At 42.8% G+C, this 6,291-nt stretch overlaps 1 long non-coding RNA gene and 1 pseudogene across 1 annotated transcript; one reads left to right on the forward strand and one right to left on the reverse strand.

The window, feature by feature from the left end:
* LOC109475707 lies at positions 1-4,948 on the reverse strand. The gene is made up of 4 exons (XR_002140564.1): positions 3,499-4,948; positions 992-1,149; positions 710-774; positions 1-47 (listed from the first exon to the last, which is right to left on the reverse strand). It is a non-coding gene; the product is annotated as an uncharacterized LOC109475707 (long non-coding RNA).
* A 1,224-nt stretch (positions 4,949-6,172) lies between these two features.
* Positions 6,173-6,291, forward strand: part of LOC109475167 — a 22,135-nt pseudogene continuing 22,016 nt past the window's right edge.

The following is a 6,291-nucleotide window of genomic DNA, read 5'->3' on the forward strand; positions in this document are numbered from 1 at the left end:
AACTCCTGCTGTAGTCTGCATCTCAGGGTGGACATGGCGAAGTTTACCTGTGGGTATAAAGAGAGAAAAGGGCATAAATGAATCTATGCCAACTTTGGCCAGCTTTGATTAATTTAAATGAACAAGATTTAGAGTCATGAATGTAAATATGCAAAGCATGTGAGTCGATTAATTTTACAGAATGCAATGAAGCAGACACATATATATAACACATTTTCTGGCAATGAAAATTGCGACATCATGAAGTATACATGCCGTATGGGATTTTGCTGCCAGGTAATTATGAATAGCCTGCGTGCCAGACCCCAGCACTTAGAACAAGGAGCTTAACTCCTTGCTTAAAATAAAGAAAGTGCTTCTTCTTTCTGAGACTCTTGACCAGGCCTCTATACTGCCCAACACGCCACAGTTTCGGAGCTGGCTTCCTTCTTCAGTTTATCTAGACGTATAAATTAGACCTCGGCTGCAAATTCTGTGTTCCAGGCGTGAGATTTCCCTGACTGAATTGAGTATCGTGGCACAGGGGCCTGGCACCTGGCACCCAGGCTACACTTTTTTCCCAGCAATGACATCATAGTAAATATGGTACCGTATTTCAAAACACACAGCTTTTCATGAAAGAAGTACTATAGATATGCGAACATTGCCTAACCATCGTGGTTATGTACAATATTGCATGATGATGAAATAAGGATGGTTAGGCACTCACCTGGTATTTTGTTCCACTTCTTGATTGTATTATTGAGTAACTGCTGTGTTTGTCGTCATGTAGAGCTGAAAGAAACAGTGTAGAACAGGTTAGCAAAGTTTGTTGCATTCTAGGGTTGCGTTATTCCGCACAGTTCGACAGCGTTCAGCTTGACCGCGGATGTGAAACTTGGACCTTACAGTATACGGGGAAATAACATCAAGTTGCAATTGTGTGAATAGTATTAAGTTGTTAAAATCAAAATGGCGTACGCGTTGACCTAGAGATGAGAATACGACGTACTGAAACTGCCTCCGTGCACTGAGATGGTCTCACAGTTCGGAACCCTGCGTCGTTGGCAGGTGCGGGCAGTTTAGCGCGGACAGGGCATAACCTTATATGCCGGCACCGGTGTTCAGTGTAGAACAGTAGGGTATCCCTCGCTGCATGTCTGAGGTTTACTGGAAAGACAAGAAAAAACAACGCCCGGGGTTACTGGACAGAAGAGCCTTGACGGAAAGAATTAAGGGTAAGGCCGTTGAAAACCCGGCGGAACTGGGCGTCAGGTGGCTCAAACTTTACATAAACCAAAATTCCAACGTTAGGGTTATTCAATTCACCAAGAAGTCTAACCTGAAGTTGACATCTCAACGTTTCAAACAATCGACCACTGCATATTATGCTGACAATGTCAAAAGTGGGTAGCGGGAGGAATGGAAATGAACGAGAGAAAAGTGTACGAATCGAGGAGAAGAAACCTCCGACGGACTCTGAGAACCCGGGAAACCCGTACCACCGAAGCTACCCCGGGCCAAATAACCCCTGACAACGCTCTACGCTGAAATCCGAAACCTCTCGATTACGCTTTACGATAAATTACAAGTGGCTACAACGCATTACGTAGAATTAAAATAGCGAATACGCTCTGCGCAAAATGCGCCAATTACGCTCTACATTAAATTAGAGCGGTCCGTCTACGCTCTACGTAGAATTAAAACGGCCGATTACGCTCTACGGAAAAGGGCATGCGGGCCCCCAAATATTAAACTTTTGCGGGCTAGAGTCAACTTCAGCCGGAAAGCCACGTCGAGCGTTTAAGTGAACTTAGGGTTTCCCTCGTAGTTCGTAGAGTTAAAAAGGAAAACTCTGGTCTCGTCGGCTCTTACCCAGCGCCGCCTCGTGTGACCAACTGTACTGAGGTTCCATCAATAGAATAAACCCGTCGTAACAAACTCTTTCTCCCGAACCCGAAGTTTACAGATTAGTACTAACAAAAACAGGAATAGCGTAGGCTACGAAATGTTGATATAGTGACCTCATTAAACCAGGGAATCAGCATCATCACCTCACGTACATGTTGTCGAGCAACAAAATACCTAGAGCGAACTAGAATAAAGTATGACTATAATACGGGGATTCCTTTAGAACATTTTCTATCACTCTCCTCCAACGTCACTAATGAACTTAAAGAGCCGCGAGTAAACACTTATCACATGTAAATGTGTTGAGTTCTGTCAGTTCATTTAGACCTGCTCATGCCGACCCCTGTCTTGTTGGGGTAATAATCAGTCACTGATTATCAATGCTTCGTTTATCACTGGAGCATAGAATTCACAAAGCGGGCTATAGGCACAGACGAAAATATACCGATGAAAATAATTGATACAGCAAACTGTAATAGGAAACCAACACCCCATAAACGGTGACTGATAAAATATACTCCTATAGATAACAAATCGGTATTAGTAGGCTGTTTCAAAAAGACGAAAATCAATTATAAACCACAAAAATTCCCAAAATTGACGGTGCCTTCAGACACATTACATGTTTTTTTTTTCGATAATAATTATCAAAACATGTTCGGGTCACTTTTGTAGTTTGTACTTAACTTCCCATGGTCAAAACACTGAATTCATATACACCATGCAAAAATTGAAGACTACAACGATATACTAGCTGAAAACGAAAGCAAGCCCATTTAACTTGACCGCACGCAAACCACAGTTTACATTTTTGTGGGCTTCACTGTGTCAATAAGTAGGTCAACCCCCCCCCCCCACTTATAAACAAACAACATACATTATATGTGCGCGTCGTAGGGAAAACGTCTAGCTGGCGGCGAAGAAACCCGAATTCCTACCTGACCGAATTATCTAGTACTAATAATATAATAGTCAAGTCAAGTCAAACTATACTATAATCAGACTCCCTACCTCAGCCCCAAACTTAATCAACAGCCGCTCAACACAAGCCTGAATAAGCTTCAACGTAAATGAATTTGGAGACCGTGATAGCCGTTACTTCAAGCACTTAATTTGTATATAACATACTTCATTCGTTGCCAATTCGTAAAATGTAGCGCCATGCATGCACAATTGAGGCCAAACACAAAGGGATCAAGGTATTTCCGGTAACCCGAGACCGACTCTTCTAAAGGCCTACCGATCTTTTCTTGGGTGAGAGTGTCGATTGTTGGTAGGGGACATAAAAATCGGACATCTGAGTGGTGAATGAAATTCAAAGAAGACTTCCTGTAATATATAGTACATTCTTTACTTACTTGTTCAGTCAGTTTATCAATATTTAGCATGAGCGCTGGTACAACAACAACATTATAAAATTATGTTCTGATACATTTCATTTTGATATAGTTAAACTGTATTTGGATTCTTGACCGAATGTAAAAACAAAGAAGAAAAAAAGAATTCCTACCTGCTTTTTCCGAAGCCTTAAGCCTCCATTTCACTAAATCTGCAGCACGCAACAAGTTGTTACAAAATGATTCAGTTCACGCAAGGTACACGACTTACCTTTAAAAGTAGCAAACATCGGACGCGCTGACAAAGTCGGTTGGCTAGCCTGGTAACCACCGCGACCTCCCCGGTAATTCCTCGGTGCTGTGAGTGATCGATGGCCGCTGACCAGTGCCCCAGCGCGCCCTGCGCCCCGGAATCTCAGCGGACCGGCCGGGAGGATTTCAGCAGTATTGTTCTTCCAACTCGCTTCTGTACCCCGAGCGAGGCTGTCTTGGTTTTTGAAGTCGGAACGTACATCAATCAACATTTAGACATTGTTGCGAGGGGCGTTCTGATCACTAGGAACCATTGATTGGTGAATAGATAATGTCATTGATTATACTAATTGTAATATTTAGATGAGAAAACCTACGCGTTTTGAGTTCCCTTACACAGCAAAATTACCTGTGAGAGGCCATTGACCGGGTGAAGAGGTCAAGCTTCGCGGGAAGTGACCTACTTTCCTGCCTCAGCACTAATCTCCAAGCAGATCTTTTGGTGGCTAAAAAGATAGTATCCAACACGCGGACAGTATCCAGCCGGCCGACAGTATCAAATTGGCCACCGATGGATGGGCCGGCTGTCAGAAAAAAACGGGGCATAGAAAAAGGTCACAATCTTCCCATTCAACCTCTGCTTGGAGAGTACCTCAGCACAGTAAGCGAATGGGATGTCTCGGGTAGGACAGAACTGGTCTTCCAAATAACGCAAAGGGTAGCAGTTGACTCCGCCTCCGTGACGAATCATGTAACATAAGATCCTTTTGAGAAACGTGGCCGACCACCATATCAGCTCACCATATGTAACATTAGACCCTTTGACGTCTGCCGCTCACGAAACGCGATACTCGATGATGAAACTTCGGGACTGGGGCACCTGGATTGTCATGTGTTACTCTTCATCCGGAGGTTTGGGCTTTGGCTTATTTTTCGGGCAGAACAACTCTGCTAATCGCCAAGAAAGACTGACGTGCAAACAATGTGACTGTCGACGCGAAACATCAAGCACTTAAGTGTATCCGACGCGTACCTTTGCATTGCTAGATTGGATCCCGCTGCATGTTCTATAAAATTAGTGAGATGTTACCTAGTAGATATGCGTTTGTATGTTTGGACGTTTATGTTTGTGGTTTAGGGACTGTACGATATTTCCGGGGGGGGGGGAGTTGGAGAGTTACCGGAGCATGGATCTTAAGAAAATCAGCGGAAGTTTGCGGCGGAGGCGATTAAGATAATTTCTGTCTTAAACATTAACAGTCTTGACACGCGCCCGATGCGAGAGAGATGACGACCCAATCTAGTGTTCGGGCGTCACAGGGCAGGGCGGTACGTACAAACTTGAAAGGCAGCCGACGTGACATAAAGGCGCTAGCTACATGCCATATGTAAGGCTTTGTTGACAGTACGATCATATTCGTACGTTGTTAGCTGTACGCTGTCGGAATACGTCTACGCCTCATTTTGTAATTGTTACCTTCGCCAAGAAGGTTATGTTTTCAGGGGCGTTCGTGTGTGTGTCTGTCTGTAAACACGATAACTTGAGTAGGTCTTGATGGATTGTCTTGATATTTGGTAGGTCGGTAGGTCTTGATGAGACCTCAAAATGATTAGATTTTGGGCTACCTGGCGGCTTGTCATGGTACTGCAGCAGAACTTCCGGTTTTGATATCTCATGATCCAGACATGCTAGGGTGACGAAATTTGGATGGTAGATAGCTCTTGTGCTGGGGATGAAGTCACATAATTTTTTGCCCCCTAGTTGCTTGCTCTAGAACTGCAGGGGGGGTTAATGGACAAATGTTTAAAGGGGGATAACTCAAGAACCGATTGATGGATCATCGTGATTTTTGGTATGTAGGTAGCTTGAGTGATGCTTGACATAATGATATTACAATTATGCAAATATGGATGTAATTTGCATAATTAATGAGGAAATTCTATTTATCAGCTGCATTCCATACTAGGAAGTTCAAGCTTGTGACATATGTTATTAAGAATGAGAGAAACACAGGCAGATATCAATTATGCAAATGAAGACTTAATTTGCATAATTAATGAGAAAATATTATAATTGCATAGTGGTAACTGCCTGGAATTTTATACTTGGGGTGTTTGAAAGTTAAGTTAAGGTGAACATAATTAAACATAACTTATTCAAATAAGGACCTCATTTGCATAATTTATGAGAAATGTCATCATGGCATTCTTTGTTAAGATAAGACTGTCTTTTGGTGGAGAAAAGATCAACAGATATAATTCATGCAATTGAGGATCCTATTTGCATAATTAGGGGGATTAATATATAATTTCTTAATCATAAAAGCTAACATCATTTGGCGAAGGTATGAGATCGTGGAACTCTAGTTGCATATGTATTCGTGAACTGAGATCAAGTTAATCAGTAGACTGTTGAACAGTAGGGTCTCGTAGCGGTGAGTGGTCCGCCATACAAGGACCCAGGTTCCGCAAAGCTCTGAACATCACCAATTGTGCGTTTGATCCGGCACGCCGGTGCTCAAAACCCCCGGTTCGTATACAACATACAGACGTAAGGCTCGTGCGTTCGATCTTGATCATGACCGGACATGTAAATAACGGCCCACGCCCCCTCTAAAATCTAAAGCTAAAACCCATGAATGTGTATTTTTACACCCAGAGATGTTAGTTGGGTAGCAAAATTGCCCCTCAAAATGCAGAAAACAACGTTCAGAGGTCAACTATTACACATTTTTACATGTCAGTAGAGGCCTGATAGCAAAATAAATTAAAAATCTTTGACTGTCTTTCACTATTTTATTGCTTTGGGCCA

This window comes from Branchiostoma belcheri, unplaced genomic scaffold (genome assembly GCF_001625305.1).
Source record: "Branchiostoma belcheri isolate BF01 breed outbred unplaced genomic scaffold, Haploidv18h27 scaffold103, whole genome shotgun sequence".
Lineage (NCBI taxonomy): Eukaryota > Metazoa > Chordata > Leptocardii > Amphioxiformes > Branchiostomatidae > Branchiostoma > Branchiostoma belcheri.